Genomic DNA, 16,995 nt, shown 5'->3' on the forward strand with positions numbered 1-16,995 from the left:
ACTGAAGCCAGAACTGCCTAACCTGAAACACTATCTACACAAGGTATTTTGTCATCGCTCTACTAGTGCAGAATCAAGACATCCACCCATGCTGCTGCTGACCCAAATTAGAATAATGATATAGAAAACCAAATGGAGGCTCGAGTGACAGCTTTTCTACCACAGAGAACATTCCTCCTCCCCCCACTGCAGTATTGCTTCCCAGTGACAGAGTGGAAGAGCACTGTGGGGTGATGCTTCTAAGGGGTAGTTGAATAATATCCATGGTTAACAGCATATATGCATGCACACTATTACATCAATCCATACTGGTCCTCGGAGGACTCCAACAAAGTAGGCTTAAAGATGAAAAACTGCAAACCTGCTGCACTCACTGCCACCTTCCCAGCACTGGGGTGACTTAAAAGCCTACAGACCCATTTTCCCTTGTGATGGAGGACCTACCCTGGCAAACACATAACACAGCTTAACATCAGTTATGTAATAACTACTAAAAACCAACTAGACATTTTAGTATTATCCACCTTCTACCATCACATGAAAACCACATCCAAGTTCAGCCACATTTGTTCTCTACCTATTTTTATCAGTCAGCTTACTTTTTTCACATCAAACCTCCTGTTATCCTACTTTATTCATCTTATTCAATCAACCCTGGAAACAAAGCTTTGGTGCACCTGTCGCTTGTTCCCCTCTAACATAAATGATGAACGGGTGGGATAGTTCGTTTAGATGCTTTATTACATAGAAACACATCAGGATGGATAGCAGCATTGTAGAATATAACAGACATGCATGCTTACTTCTCAACAGCTTACTACAAAATGGTAGTCAGGCTCGCACGTCCACAGTATTTATATGCATGTGGAAGCCCTTAGTTTCTTAGATACATACACACATTGATCTACATCCTCCCTCTTAAAAAGACTGCCTTTAGTTGAAAATAACATTGGAGTTACATATGCATTACTATAGACATTAGAAACAAACACAATGTTCATGTCCAAGTTGCCCTGCATTTATAACATGGTCTGGAGATGCGACTGGAACTGGTAACATAACAATCTGGAATGGGTTTAGCAACAGAGAGAGTCTTCAGTGAACAACTCGTATTAAGAACTTCTGGATTCATCACAGGAATGGGAATATTCTCTGGAACTGGAACACTGAACAACTCACTCTGAGATAAAGAGTCTTTCTCACAGGCTATGTGTGGTGGTATAGGATAGACACTGGCATCAAATGTTTCAAATCCCACTTAAAACTCTACCCCTTGTGATTCCACAATATACAATTTTAACTCTGAGTAAATATTCTTCACGACTCCAATCCAATCATAACCTTTGGACGTTTGCACCAATTCTTCTCGTAATGGATTGAGCGGTTTGCTGTTCTTATCTTAATAGGACTTCTGGGTTAAAAGCTTCAACAGATTGGTTTTCACTGACCTGTCATTCTTGACATGGAACCAACAGCTGACTGATTGCTAACGTGGTTCTGGTTCGTCTTGATAGAAGTCTCTGGACAGGAACCAAGATGTTTATCAGAAGGAATATTTGAGATTCAAGAAACATCACTATTGTCTCCATTTTTGACTTCTCTAGTAACTGTTTTGCACTTTGAACTGCAAATTCCGCCATACCAGTTGACTGCGGATGTTCTGGGCTACTCGTGACGTGAGTAAAGTCCCACTCTTCAGCAAATATTTTGAACTCTTGATTGCTGGCTTGTAGACTGTGTGCCATTGTCAGAAATAACTTTGTGTGGACTACCATGGACTGCAAAATGACGCTTCACTTCAGTGATGGCAGTAATTGGATGCTAGATTAGGGAGTAGGTCAATCTTGAAAGTACAGTTGTGTACACTTACCATAAATGTAGATGTTAGAGTGTATTCACTGTGGCAGTCATCACATTTGGGTTATCTGCTTGCAGTAGCCCTCAGTCGGCCTGACTATCAAAGTCTTGGGACCTGCGTCGTTGCTGTCTTATCTTCCGTGACGTCAGGTAGTCAGGGGTATAAAGCATGCAGCAGAGGCCATTACATCAGTTTTTCTTGCCCCCCCCCTGTAATGAGAAACAATTAAATACATATATATTTACACACACAAGGTTATACCGCCAACAAAAAATCAAATACATCAAAAAGCTTTTAAGTATAGTAAAGGAGAATACAGGTATAGCCAAAAGAAGTCAGGGGGCTGGAGGGAGGGTAACCAGGACTTGAACTCGAACATCTACATTTATGGTAAGTGTACACAACTGCACTATGTTCTTTGTGTTTCACTGTTGCAGTCATCAAATTTGGGTAGATTCCCAAAGCTAAGGATGGGAGGAGGAATTTAGATAGCAATAAGACCAGCTAGAAGGCCCTGCACAACTGCAGTGGCAAAGCCAGCTCTGGATTTAGAGAAAATTGGCAAATGGTAATGCTTGGTGAAAGTATGTACAGAATTCCAGGTAGCAGCTTCTAGGATGTCTCTGGTAAGGGACACCTCTGAGAAAGGCTGTAGAGGTAGATGCAGCCCTGGTTGAATGTGGTCTAATCCCCTGTGGGATAGGTTTTCCATGGTGCTTATAGCAGAAACGAATGCAATGGGCTATCCATTTAGAAATGGTCTGCTTTGCCCCTGCAGCAAATGCCATCAGCAGTTGTTCAGATTTCCTTTGAGGTTTAGTTCTGTCCAAGTAAAATCTAACTTGTCTGTGCACATCTAAAAAGTGCAGTATCCGTTCCCCTTTGTTCTGTGGATTAGAAAAGAAGGTTGGCAAATGAATGGACTGATTAAGAGCCACACTGGATGCCACCTTGGGCATGAAAGAGGGATTGGTCCTGAGGGCCACCCTGTCCGCATGAAAGATGATGAAAGGCTTCACTGCCATAAGGGCCTGTAATTCAGATACCCTTCTTGCTGAAGTGATTGCTAAAAGGAAAGCTATTTTCCAAGAAAGGAATTTTAACTCTGCAGTTGCACCTGCTCAAAAGGAGGAAGAGTGAGCTTTTCCAATACAAAATTAAATGTCCCAGGCTGGAGTTGGGGCTCTCCTGGGTGATCTTAAGTTTTTGGCCCCTCTGAGGAACTGCTTGAGCAGTGGGTGAGAAAAGAGGGATGGTTCTGTGTTGTAATGAGGTGAAATGCCTGAGGTGTGAATTTTGATGGAGGAAAAAGAAAGGCCCTTGTGAAGCATCTCAGTTAAGTACTGAAGTATCCAAGGTAAATTGGGCGCTGCTGTGGCCATCCCTTGAGTCTGGCTCCAGGCACAGAATCTTCCATTTTTCAGGATAAGATTTTCAAGTACTAGGCCTCCTTGCCTCCAAAATGACATCCAACACTTGTTTACTGAAGGATGGTAATGGAGAGATTAGGTAATAAGCGAGGCTGCCAGGTTCAGGGTTTGAAGCTTGGGGTGCAGAATCTGGCTCTCCTGCTGAGACAGCAGGGTAGGGGTCTGAGGTAGGTGCCATGGGTCCAGCTGCTACACACTGTGCAAGAGGGGGGTACCAGTGCTGGCACGGCCAGTCTGATGCAATCAGTATCATCCTTGGTTTGTCCTGTTTGACCTTTAGTAGTACTTTGGAGAGGAGAGGCAGAGGAGGAAAGGCATAAACTGATAAGATTTTTCCAGCTGAAGGACAGAGCATCCACTTTCCAAGCTTGTTTGTGGGGAGTCCTTGTGTGGAATTTTCCAATTGGTAGTTCTGGGGGGAGGCAAACAGGTCTATCTATATCTGGGATCCCCCTTTCGTTGATCAGCATGTTGAAAATGTTTGGTTCCAGTTGTGTGGGTCCATGAAATTTCTGCTTAGTTCGTCTGCCAGTGTATTTAGGTTTCCTGGAAGGAATTGAGCCTGTAGATACACTTGGCAGCTCAAGGCTGTGTTCCACAGAGCCATGGCTAGTCTGCAGAGGGGATAAGAATGGGTACCCTCCTGCTTGTTTATGTACCACGTAACAGTGGTGCTATCCACCTTAACCATTAATTGTCCTGGACGAATGTGGTCCTTGAAAGCTGTCAGAGCATTCTGTACAGCTAACATTTCTTTTTGACTGATATGCAGGTGCATTTGACTTGGATTCCATTTGCCCTGAATGCACTTCCCTGCCAGGTGAGCCCCCCATGCATAGTCTGATGCATCTGTTGTTAGTGTTTGGACGGCAGGGTGTAGAGTGAATGGTAGTCCCTTGTTTTTGTGGCAGGCCTCTGACCACCAAAGGAATTCTAACCATAGGCAAGGTATGATAGGAATCATTGCTTCTAGATCCTGAGAATGTTGACATCATAGACTTTTTACATACCATTGTAGTTTCCTCATATGCAGTCTTGCATATGGAATTAGAATGCACGAGGTCATGAACCCCAAGACTTGCAGTATTTGCCTTGCAGATAGCAGGGTTTTTGTGGCCACTAATTTGAAGTAAGTTGTCAAACAAATTTGTTTCTCTGGTGTGAGGAAAGCCATCTAGGAAGTTGTGTTCAAGCTTGCTCCCAGGAATATAATTTTTTGACAGGGTACCAGATGTGATTTCTTTTCGTTTATGGTGTACCCTAGACAAGTTAACATTTTTTGTACAAATGCCAGATGATTCAGAAGTTATGTCCGGGCCTTTTGCCTGAATTAGACAATCATCCAGGTATGGGTATATTTGAATATTTCTTTACCTGCAAAATACAATGACTGGAGCTAGGCACTTTGTGAATACCCTGGGCGCAGTAGATAAGCCAAAGGGCAATGCAGAGAACTGATAGTGCATGCAGCCTGCTTTGAAGCGTAGGTATTTTCTGCAAGATTCCCTGATTGGGATGTGCAGGTAGGCTTCCTTTAAAACCAGTGTTGCCAACCAGGCATCTTTGCCTATCATGGGAAGCAACTGGTGAAGAGTTAGCATCTTGAATTTTGGAATCACCAAAAAAGTGTTTAGGATAGCCAGGTCCAGGACAGGACGCCATGAGTTTTCTTTTCTGGGTACCAGGAAAAGTCTTGAACAGAAACCATGTCAATTTTCCTCTTCTGGTACAGTCTGAATAGCCTTTAATCTTAAGAGCGAGTGTACTTGCTTTTGAGCCTCTGCCCACTGATTTGGGGGTAGATCTGGCCAACCGTTTGGGGTTGGTAACGTGTGGAAGTGAAATCTGTATCCTTGGGGAAACTATGTTAAAAACCCATTTGTCCTGGATAATGAGTTCCCAGTTTTTTGCTTGCAGAGCAATCTTTCCGCCTAAAGGAGCAGTCAGTTGAGAAGTGCTTGGAAGTTTTAAAGTTAAGTCATTGAGATAGCATACCATAGGGGGGAGTCTTACTACTCCCTGATTTTGAAGTGGGAGCCCCCCACTGCTTAGTCCTGTGCGTACCCTGGGACTGAAGCCTGGGTGTTCTGCTGGTTCTGGATTTGAACTGAGAAGGCCTGGAAGAGGCAGGAAAGGACCAATTTTTTGAGGGTCAAAGCCTACTAAATCTAGGAGGCTGCACTTGTAAGCAATCTTTAACAGTTTGCATAGATTTAGCTTTTTCCTCCATCTTTTTAAGAACTACTTCTGCTTTATCGCCAAACAGGTGGTCCTGATTTAAAGGACCATCCAGCAATTTAGTTTTAACATGATCTGGCAAAAATTGCTCCTTATGCCAAGCATGCCTTCTAAGTACAGACCCGGTGACAGCAGCCCTGCAGGCTGCAAGATGCCTCTAGTGAATCAAAACCACATTGCAAAGTAAGTTTTCCAACCTGTTCAGCAGAATGCATTAAATCCTGTAAATCCTTATTTTCAGCACAATCACGAATCAACATAATTTTCTGATTAAGCAATCCAATAATATGCTGCTGATACTTTAACATACGAAACTGGCAGTTTAAGGCCCTGATAGCCAAGGCTGCAGATGTGTATACCTTCTTACCCCATCCATCCAGGGCCCTGGAATCTCTACCAGAGGGGTAGGATTTTTAGCAGTAGTAGCCTTAATGCCCTTGGGTCCCTGTGAAATGGTCTCCGGATCCGCAGTAGGATTTTTAAAAAGGAATCTGTGAGAATCAGGAACCCTGTAATATCTATCAGGTTTTCTGGGAGCAGAAGGTAAAGAGTCAGGGGTCAAGCTAGATTCCGAAAAGGCATAGTCAACAATGTCCAGCACAGGAGGGACAGCTAAAGACCTGTGATGGGGCAGGAGTAAGAAATCTCTAAGCCTCTTTTTAGAATCAGAGTAATCCTGGCTTTCCCAGTAAAAATGCTCCCTAAGAGTATGCAAGGTTTCACCAAAAGAAAAATCCTCTGGGGGAGAAGCAGAGGGAATAGAGTCCTCTACATCAGAATCCTTATAGGTAGATAAGGGTAAATCCTGGTCATCAGAGGAGACAGAAATTTCAGAATCCTGGTCAGAAGTATCATAAGTAAATTCAGTCCTAGGTTTCAGAGGGGGAAGGGTGGCTTCCCCTGATTAAAGTAATAAGGTCTTCAGCCATTCTTATCATTTGTTTTTTAAGCATAGAGGCCTGACCATGCGGTCTGGGTGTCGGTTTCCTAGGCATGGTTCGAGTTTTAGGCCTAGAAGAAGAAGATGGCGTCAGTTTAATATGCAAGTCAGTAGGCCTGAATACACCCTCAGAAGAAGGTGCCTGCACAGCGGCTCCGGACCCATCCAAGGTAGAGACATCCACAGGTTCCACAGTTGAAGCATCTCGCGGCATACCAGACTCCGAATGGGTCTCAGTAGAGGCCTGCGAATCTGAAGTAGCGGATATCAGGGGCTGCGAAAGCGCCTCACTGAGTACCGGCGAACTGGTGACTAGTCTCCATTATTACAACAAAGAACAAGTCCACCAGAACATAAGACAGGGACCAGCACACTTGACTCCGTGAAACACAACCAGCCACAAACGAATTTACCTAGGTTTCATCTTTAATCAGACTTCTTCAGAATACAAATGACTAAAAACACCTGGCGACTAGCTTAGGAGAAGCGTTGTTGGCAGCTTTGGACCTAGGCAGCCTGTTTGTCTTTATCTTCGCATTTTTTCGGAATATTGGTAGTCGGGTGGCTTACTGAAGACATATCTGGATAACTGAATAGAGTACCAAAATATTTAGAAGCGAAAATGTACAGATGACGAATAGTTTGTGGTTTAAATAAGACACAAAACCGACAGCGAGGTACGTCTTGGTCAGGGCCTAGGCAAGGAATACAGTACGAATGAAAATCTTTATGAGGTATTTGCTTTCCACAAGAAATACAATTACTGACTTTTACTGCCATCGGTTTAGAGCAAGAAAAAGTTTCCTCAACAGGGTACTTAGCTTTAGTTGAAGACTTCAGTTCTGAAACTCGAAAACGAAAATTTCAGGAGTTGGCCGACCGGCACTTGCAAACTGCTTCTGCTTTGGATACCGCACGGCAAGAAAGACTGATGTAATGGTGTTGGCTGCATGCTTTATACCCCTGAGATGAGACAGCAACCGAAGCAGGACCCAAGACTTTGATGATCAGGCCGACTGAGGGCTGCTGCTAGCAGATAACCCAAATGTGATGACTGCAACAGTGAAACATGAAGAACATCAAATTTGAATAAGAGCCTACTAACACCAAATAATGTTGACCATTCCATTCGAAAATGTCGGTAGCTACTGTCAACCAAGGCAGTTCAGAAATCTGGTTTAGCTGAAATGGTTCTTTCTGTTGCTGCAACTTAGTACTATTACACACAGAACAAGATAATAGCACTGTCTAAATATCTTGTGACACAGAAGACCAGAATACTAGACCTCTCACCCTTCTTTTGGTACAGTCTGCTTCTGGGTGACAACAATGCAAGATAGTAATGTACTCTTGTTGCAAGGACTTTGGAACAATTACTTTTGGATCTTTCATAATACTATCGTCAGACAAAATCTCATCTCTGTATGGAAAATAAGGTTGCGCTTCTTGAGGTAAACTACAATGCTTCGATGACCATCCTTGTTGAATAAAGTGGGTGAGCCGGTTTACCTTCATAAGGTCGACAACACAAATGACCGGCCACATCACCAAACCATTTTCGCGAAACCAGAACCGCAAAATCTTTTAAATATCAAAAAAACTTTGGATTTCGACATTTCCATCCGTGCCACACCTCCACACCAGTGCTAACATGGGTCAAAAATGGGGACGAGATTTTGTCATTCAGGAATTTGGTGTTCGACGTTTTGAAGAGTAGTGGTTCGGTATTTGTGGATGTGGGGTCGACCATAACATGATCGGCATTATGAAGGTAAACCGGGTGAGCCTTTGCAAAACTGGATATGTGGCTGTGTGATCTCTCAGCTCATTAAGACGTGTGGAAGAAACATTTCTCACTTCCATGACTTCAAAATCAAGGTTCTCATTCTCATGCTGTTCAGTGGTGTTTCTGGGTGATATGGACAATGTATAAGCAAGATAAAGAAGTCTGCCTTTCTTGTAGACAAAGTGAAAATAGAAGTTATGTTCTTACCATAACGTTCCATGTTAGTTGTCTTCTTCTCACCTTCTTCTTGCTGGATGGGTTCGGAGCCGACCTCGGCTCCGACTCGGCCACTCTAAAAGCTCGAGAGTTGGTTCCACCGGCTCGAGGCTCCCCTTATATCCCACAATGCTAGGCGAGAGTTACCTCAGATCTCGTTTGTAAGCTAACCCCAGCTTATAATAGTAACAGTATAACTGTAAAACAGAGTCCACCTCTAACAACAGGAAGAAAGAAGGGTGACCTACATCCTGAACCAGGAAATATGCATAATAGCATATGTCTAAGAAAGAGGTGGTAGAAAGAGAGGTCACAATCACAACTCCTCTAGGTCTGTCCAGGCCAGGGGGAAGGAGGGTGGGACGCGAGAAGAAGACAACTAACATGGAACGTTATGGTAAGAACATAACTTCTATATGTTAAGTTGTCTATGTCGCCTTCATTCTTGCTGGATGGGACCGCGTCCCTAGCACCTTGTCCCGGGTGGCCTAACGGAACAGACTCCTGAGAACAGTGGAACCAAAGTTAGCTCTATGCCTAGAAGCTAAATCCAACTTATAATGAGAAATGAAAGTGTGAGGAGTAGCCCAAGTAGCCGCTGCACAAATGGTGTCAATAGGCAGTCTGTCTTGGAAGGCTAAAGAAGTAGCCAAAGCTCTGGTGGAATGAGCCTTAGGTTTATCAGGCAGCTTTTGATGTCTAATTTCATATACAAGGGAAATCAAAGATGTTAGCCATCTGGATAATGATACCTTTGAAACTGAAAGTCCCTTTCTGCTTTCCGCAGATAGGAGACAAACAGCTGATCAGATTTTCTGAACTGTTTTGTTCTATCCAAGTAGTACCTCAATTGACGGTGAACATCCAGGCAGTGTAATTTTTGTTCAGACCTATTGGAGTATTCTGGAAAAGGACAGGTAGATCAATGCTTTGATTTAGATTTGACGTCGAGACCACCTTAGGCAAAAAGGACGGGTTAGTTCGTAAGGATACTCTGTCCTTATGAAACAAAAGATAAGGAGGATGACAGCTGAGTGCTTGAAGCTCTGAAACTCTTCTAGCTGATGTAATAGCTACCAGAAAATGAGTCTTCCATGATAATAATTTTAAAGTAAAGGGGACTGCAGGTTCGAAGGGGAAGAATCAAAGAAGCAAGAACTAAATTTAGGTCCCAAGGAGAAGGAGGATTTCTTATAGGAGGTCTGAGAAGAAAAACTCCTTTCAAAAAGGCTTTGCAAAGCTTGTGGGACATTAAGGCAGATTCAGAAATACCCACATGAAAGTTAGAAATAGCTGCCAATTGAACTTTAAGTGTAGAGGGAGATGAACCTGCATGGAAGAGTTCAGCTAGAAAATCAAGGACTAATTGGATGGAAGCAGTGAAAGGATCTATGTCCTTTCCTTGAGCCCAATATGTGAAGCGTTTCCACTTACTCAAATAAATCTTCCGAGTGGAAGATTTATGGGAAGCTATCAAAATATCTCTAACAGAGTGAGATAATTGAGGAAGCCTGGCTAAGGTTGGAACTGGAGGAACCAAGCAGTGAGGTTCAGAGAGGGAGGGAGCGATGAAACTGACCCGACTGATGGATCAAAAGATCTGGAACTAGGTCCAGATTCCACGGTCGCTCAAGAGGAAGCGACGTAGCAAGGGGAACCACACTTGTCGAGGCCAGTAAGGAGCAATGAGGATCAATGAGGCCTTCTGAGCGATAGCTTTCTGTATCACTTGAGAGATCAGTGGGAAGGGAGGAAATGCATACAGAAGTCCCCGGGCCAAACTTGGACTAGAGCGTCTCTGCTGGGTTGGCCTGGTAAAGGGAATAGAGTGAAATATTCTCTGCACTTGCTGTTTTGGGGAGTAGCAAAAGATCGCAGCAAGGCTGACCCCACTTGAGAAAAATTTCTCTCACTACAGAGTCTTTCAGAGACCACTCGTGAGGCATGAGTATAGCTCTGCTCAACTTGTCCGCAATTTGATTGGACTTTCCGGGATGTCGTTGCTATCAGAAACCGCTGAGAAGAAATCGCCCATTGCCACAGTCTGAGTGCTTCTCGACACAGGGGTATGACCTGGTTCCGCCTTGTTTGTTGATGTACCACACTACAGACATATTGTCTGTTTGGATTGCAATCGTTCCCAAGGGAAGAGAGTCTTGAAGGGCTTGCAGCGCTAAAAGCACTGCTCTCATCTCCAGAACATTTATGTGCAAGTGGCATTCGCTTGGTTGCCATGTGCCCTGGACCGTCCTGCCCTGATAATGCCTCCCCCACCCGATCAGGGAGGCATCCGTTGTCAGAGTAGCAACCGGAGGAGGTGGAACAAAGGGTCTTCCCAACAAGAGCTGAGGGAAGACATCCACCACATGAGATGATTTTGCACGCTTGCGTGATCATAATGGTGTGAGACATTGGAAGTTGCTGGTATGACCATTGAGTAAAGAGCATCCATTGAAGGATCCGCATGTGGAATCTGGCTAATGGAAGCAGAGGTATGGCGCTGCCATAATTCCCAACACTTTCAGAACTAACCTGGCTTTGATTCTGTTGTTGTTGAAAAGGAGTGATACCAGTTTGTGAATGTCTGTTATTCTCTGATGTGTTAGTCTTGCAGACATGTTTACTGTATCTAGATTTGCCTATGTAGGTAATAGTGCGACAAGGCGACAAAACAGACTTTTCGCAATTTATTGAAATACCCAGCTTTTGACAAACGCGAAAAGTGTAATCTCTGGCCATCAGAAGGAGATGCTTGGTGGGAGCTGTGAGGAGCCAGTCGTCCAAATATGGAAACACCTGGAATCCTTGTCGCCTCAGGTGAGAAGCTACCACTGCCATGCATTTGGTAAACACCGGGGGCAGTGGTGAGACCAAAGGGCAGGGCCCTGAACTGAAAATGACTGGTTCCCAGCCTGAAGCGGAGGAATCTTCTGGAGCGTCTGTTCATTTTATGTGATAGTACGCATCCCGAAGGTCTATAGAGCACATCCAGTTTCTTTTGCCCAAAAGGGAAGGATGGATTGCAGCGTGACCATCCGAAATCTTGTTTTCTTGACTGATCTGTTCAAGACACTGAGATCCAAAATTGGTCTCCAGTCCCCTGTTTTCTTTGGAACTAAAAAGAACCTTGAGTAGATTCCGGATCCTTGCTGGTCTGCTGGAACTGGCTGAATTGCTCTCTTTGCAAGCAGTTTTGAAATCTCCAAAACCGCTAGATCCCTTTGAGCGGGTGGAACATCTGGAAGGGATTTTTTCGACTGATTTGGAATGCGAAGAAAGGGGATAGAATAGCCTTCGGAAATGATGGACTGTACCCATTTGTCTTGAGTCAGGGATAGCCAGGCTTCTGGGTACAGTGACAATCTTCCCCAGACTGCCTCCGAAGATGGGCAGTCGGGCAACACCTCAGGGATGCTGAAAGGGCTTGTCAGGGAAGGCTTCCCGATTGCCCTGGTTCTGCGGACCCCCCCTGCCCCTAGGGCGACGTCTACCATTGTTATTCCCGCCTCTGCCTCTGGCGGGAAGCGACTCTGTGCGTCAGGCGAAGTCCCTTGAGATTGTTTACGGAACCACATCTTTCCACCTTTCTGGCCTTTGGGGTAAGGCCTAGAAGGAGTAGAAAACGGACCCCGTCGGCAGTAAGGGTCTTGCCATCAGTTTCGCACCTAGTCAAGGTTTCTTTCACTTGAGGACCAAAGAGATGATCCATCAAGCGGGAGTTAGTGAAAGACGTCTTGAAGGGGTCCGCAAAATTGCATAGCCGCATCCAGGCATGCCTACGTGAGGCCACACCTGTCCCTGCGGCTCTGCTCGCTCCATCAGCCGCGTAAGAAAGAAGGCGCATGGAGGAGTTGGTTATGGAGTTAAGGGTAGCCAGCTGCGTGTTCATCTTATCTTGAAACCCGCAGCTGTAGGGTCCTTTAACATTTCACTCGCTTCCTTGATCAAGTCCCTTTGAAGACGAGTAAAATGGCACAGGTAGTTCAGCTTAACGCATGGTAAATGTCGCTGACGAGAACATCCGCTTCCCGTACCTGTCCATGGACCTAGATTCCTTGTTAGGTGGATGGACAGGTACTGAAGGATCAGCTAGCTCCTTCTTAGTGGCAGCAGCTACCACCATAGCATCCACAGAAACTCCTTTTGTTAAGAACTGTTTGTCTGCTGGTGCTGTTATGAACTTGGAGGGTCTCCTGGGAGTGGGGTCCACTGAATCAGGAGCCGCCCATGCCTTCTTAGCAACCACCTGCATGAGGGGGTCAAAGGGGGGGGACACCCAGGAGGTGGAAGGACGAGAGCCAAACGCCTCAAGATACACAGATTCATCCTCCGAAGGGTTGAGGGCTGGCCAATTTCCCCTCTGTTGCAGGATCTACAGAATGTCTGCAAATGAGACATCTTCAGAAGGGGAACGGGGAACCCTCAGAATCATCCAAATCTGTGTCTGACGTGATGGACTCAGGTGAGTCAATGTGTTTCCTCTTACACTTCCTCTTCCGAGGGGCTCTTCTGCCAAATCAGGAGAGGCCTCGAAGAGGATGAAATCCCACAGGGGTTCCTGAGGAGCTGGCTCTCTGCGGTCCGGGATGAGGGAGTGAGTCGACTTAACCTGAGGCACCGTGGGGAGGGGCGGACGGAGCCGACTGTGGAGTAGAGCCAGGCTCTAACACACTCGCATGACCTCGAATGCACCCCTGTCAGGCAGAGCCAGAGGTCCCGCTCCGAAGCTAAGAACCCCTCGGCACCGACAGTGATGGCTCTGAGGCGATGTCGGAGCCGAACTCACCAGCGCCAAGCACCGAGAGGGAGAGGGGTCGGACAAGGGTCCGATGCCACTCACCCCTCGAGCCGACGAGGGAAGTCCGGCGCCGAGATTCTTCCAAGGAAGAAAACGGAGCCGACGGAGCCGAAGACAATTGTATCGGCTCCGGCGCTATCACAGTCTCGGTTCCGACGCGACCCGGCTCCGAGCTCAAGAGAGTCGAAGGAGGAATATGTTGATGGACCGGGGCAGGCATCGACTGATGAGTCGGGCTCTGAAGCATCTGGGCCAGTGCCTCGACTTAAGAAGTCGACTCACTACCCTCTGAAGGTCATGATCCGACAGCCTCGATGACCTAGAGGAGTGAGATCTTTGGCTCCGTTCAGACAGCAGGGGAGATCCTGGAGCCGAATGAACGGAGCCAAGAGATGGTGACCTGGACCTCTTCCTAGTTGTCGGCTCGAAGGTCTGGTCGGAGCCGACACGGAACTTACTACCTCGGCTCCGGAGCCGAGGGAGCCACAGAAACTGTGGACTGAGACTTATCGGCTCCAGCGGAGCCGATGAAGGCAGAGGTTGAGAAACCTTAGGTCTCGGCTCAGTTGTCGGAGCTGAAGACCTAGATGCCTTAGAGGGCTTCCCTGTTGAAACAGATAGGGAATCCTCTGGCTTGAGTAAGCCTCTTAATATCAATTTATTTTTCTTTCCTGCAGGACCCTGGGGCTGAAGCCATGGCACACAGCACAGGAGTCCTGCAGGTGCAAAGGCCCCAGACAGTAGACACAAGAAGTGTGAGCGTCTGTCAGAGACATTTTCTGACAGCACGCATCACACTTCTTGAATCGAGACCTTTGCTTCTTTAGACATTTTAAACAGGTGTAAACAAACATACACACAAACACACTAATTACACCCTGTCAAGTTAAATTATAATAAAAACCACTAACTAGGATTTTAAAATAATACACACACTCCACTAGGGAAGAGAAAAGGCCTGTAGGCCCAAGGGAAGAACCTAAAGTTCTTGAGGGAAAAAAACGGGAATTTTTAGAAGGGGATAAAAATTTCTCTAAACTAAGGGAAATAAGTAAAAATATTAAAATTAAAGGGGTTTTGATAGACTAAATTACACAAGAGAAAGTCACTTACCAAGAACCGGTAGAAAACCAACCTCGAAGCTGTAGCGGCAAACGAGATCTGAGGTAACTCTCGCCTAGCATTGTGGGATATAAGGGGAGCCTCGAGCCGGTGGAACCAACTCTCGAGCTTTTAGAGTGGCCGAGTCGGAGCCGAGGTCGGCTCCGAACCCATCCAGCAAGAATGAAGGCGAGATAGACAACTTAACATTTATACTTTTGCAATCTCAACATCATGAGTTGCAATCTGGCTGCAGCTATGTACACAAGCTTTGTCAAAATAGTGACTACATGTTGGTAGTCTGTTTCGATCTGGATAGGTCTGTGATGCCCCTGCACTGGCTCAGTAATCAAGGAGCCTCAATCCTCACCACTAGCACCAGTGAGGGATGCACACAATGGGAAGATGACAAGTACACACACAGTAAAGTGCAATTTCCCTTAAGAGCACACAAAGATCACAGTTAGTCTGGGTCTGTTTTCTGCCTCTTTCTCCAGATCCCCCCAATATGACTCCCCACTGGCACAGCTACAGGGTTAAGATCTCATCCGAGTGTCCAAGCTAAGACCTCCGGCACCCTCTCTGTCCAACATGTGCTTTGTACCCCTGCCCAAGTAGCCGACACACACACACACTGAGATTTGGTTGATATATACACACACACACACACACACACACACACACACACACACCTGGGAAAGGATGACACAGGTTTACTAACCATGCCCCCCCTTCTGCCCAGACTATAAGGTAGTACCAGCTGCCACCAGCCACCCGTACTTATCAGCTACTATAAGGCCCTTACCAAAGGGTGTCCAATCCTACTGTGTAATGTTACTATTATCCAAATAAGTGTGACCAAGACTTTCAAGGCTATTTTGGAGTGGCATGTACAGCATCACCAAATACATTATGCAAGTACTCCAAGAGCTTAAATATCTCTAAAAATACCAGCCACAATTAAAAGGTTTAAATGTATTTAATAATAAATAAAAAAACAAGACAATACTCAAACCGCATAGTAACTGCAGAGTTCAGAATCAAAGGAAATATGTTAAAACATTGCAGGACAGTCTCAAATAAATACAGAAGACATTTAAACTAATCTTTACTATATTCCTATCTATATCTAAATGAAACTATGCCGTAAATAACTTACTTACAGAGCAAGGCAAATGTAGTACTGATGAGGAGTGGATGTTTCTAGATCCAAGACCAGATACAAAATGCACAGATTTTCTCTGAGAGAGTTCTTAAATTAATAATAAACATTACTGCTGGGTTAGCTCGGATGACATCTCCCTGTCACCTGACGTCAGTTCCCAGGCTAAGCAGATACTAACATCTCTGTGTTAAAAATACTTCTCTCTCAGATGTGCAGCTTTTAGGAAGTCACATTGCAATAAAAACACTTTACATTTTAAACCTAGTAATTATTTCTGTTTCAAGACAATAGAAAGAAACGTCTAGCTCTAGACATCCTGTCTCCTTACTGCAGTACCTAACTTTTATAGCACATCATAAAACACTTAATTTCAACTTATTTTCTTGAAGTTTTGCAAGTTAACTCTGTATGTTCCAGCTTGATTATTAAAACAGACATTTCCAAAGGTATACAGTTCATATACATTTCTGTTCTTTTCCAGTAGGGTACACTGTGGTTACATTATTGAAGCTCAGTACATAACATAAGTTCTGCACCAGTACTTTAATATACACATAACATATAGTTCTCGTACTTTTGTAATATTAATATTCACAAATGGCATATGGTTATTTACAAAATTCCAGTTAGATGGACTGGCAATATTTCCCTGGTGTCACAAGGTCTACCATAAACATAATTGTAGAACTTGCATACTGCATTTCAGTTATCGATGCAGAGGCAACAGGTTGACCCTCTTGTAGAATGACTGCACAAAGACCAAATTTTGAAGCATCACATGAAAGAGTAACTGGCTTGTGAACATCATAATATTTGAGAGTTGGTGGATTGGCAATTCTCTCTTTCAAGACATTAAATGAACTTTGGTGCTGTTTTAACCAAGACCAGGATACATCTTTAGGTGGCAACTGAGTGGTGCTGACATTTGTCTCAAGTCTGGAATGAACTTGCTTAAATAACCATGCCAAGAAAACGTTGCAGGGCTTGAACATTGTCTGGAGCTGGCATCTTGAGAATGTCTGTTTGCTTGAAAGGGTCTGGTTGCAGGCCTGAACTGGTAAATAAATAACCAACATAAGTGACTTCTTGTACCTGAATTTGCATTACTGTGGATTGAGCTAAAAGATTCACTTGATGTGCTCTTTCCAGAACTTTTCTGAGGTTTCTGTCATGCTCAGCTTCACCATTACCTCCTACTACTATGTTGTCTACTACAATAGCACAAGGCTACCCAGAAAAAATGTGCTCCATTGCAAGCTGAAAGACTTCACTTTCAGAATTTATCCCAAATTACATTCTCAAAAATCTGTTCCTTCCAAACGGAGTACTGAATGTAGTTAGCAATGAGGATTTCTTGTCAAGCAAAATTTGCCAGAATGAACTCTTTGCATCTAAGACAGAAAAAACAGTGGCATTTGGCATAAGAGCAGCGACTTCTTTGACTGTGCATTGGATAATGAGGT

General features: G+C 44.7%; 1 protein-coding gene across 1 annotated transcript in view; it reads right to left on the reverse strand.

Moving 5' to 3' along the window:
• The window catches only part of HYOU1 (hypoxia up-regulated 1), a 1,290,196-nt gene that overhangs the window by 258,109 nt on the left and 1,015,092 nt on the right, over positions 1 to 16,995 (reverse strand). The window lies entirely within an intron of this gene.

The sequence above is a fragment of the Protopterus annectens genome, chromosome 8.part0 (assembly GCF_019279795.1).
Source record: "Protopterus annectens isolate FY-2018-M chromosome 8.part0, PAN1.0, whole genome shotgun sequence".
Lineage (NCBI taxonomy): Eukaryota > Metazoa > Chordata > Ceratodontiformes > Protopteridae > Protopterus > Protopterus annectens.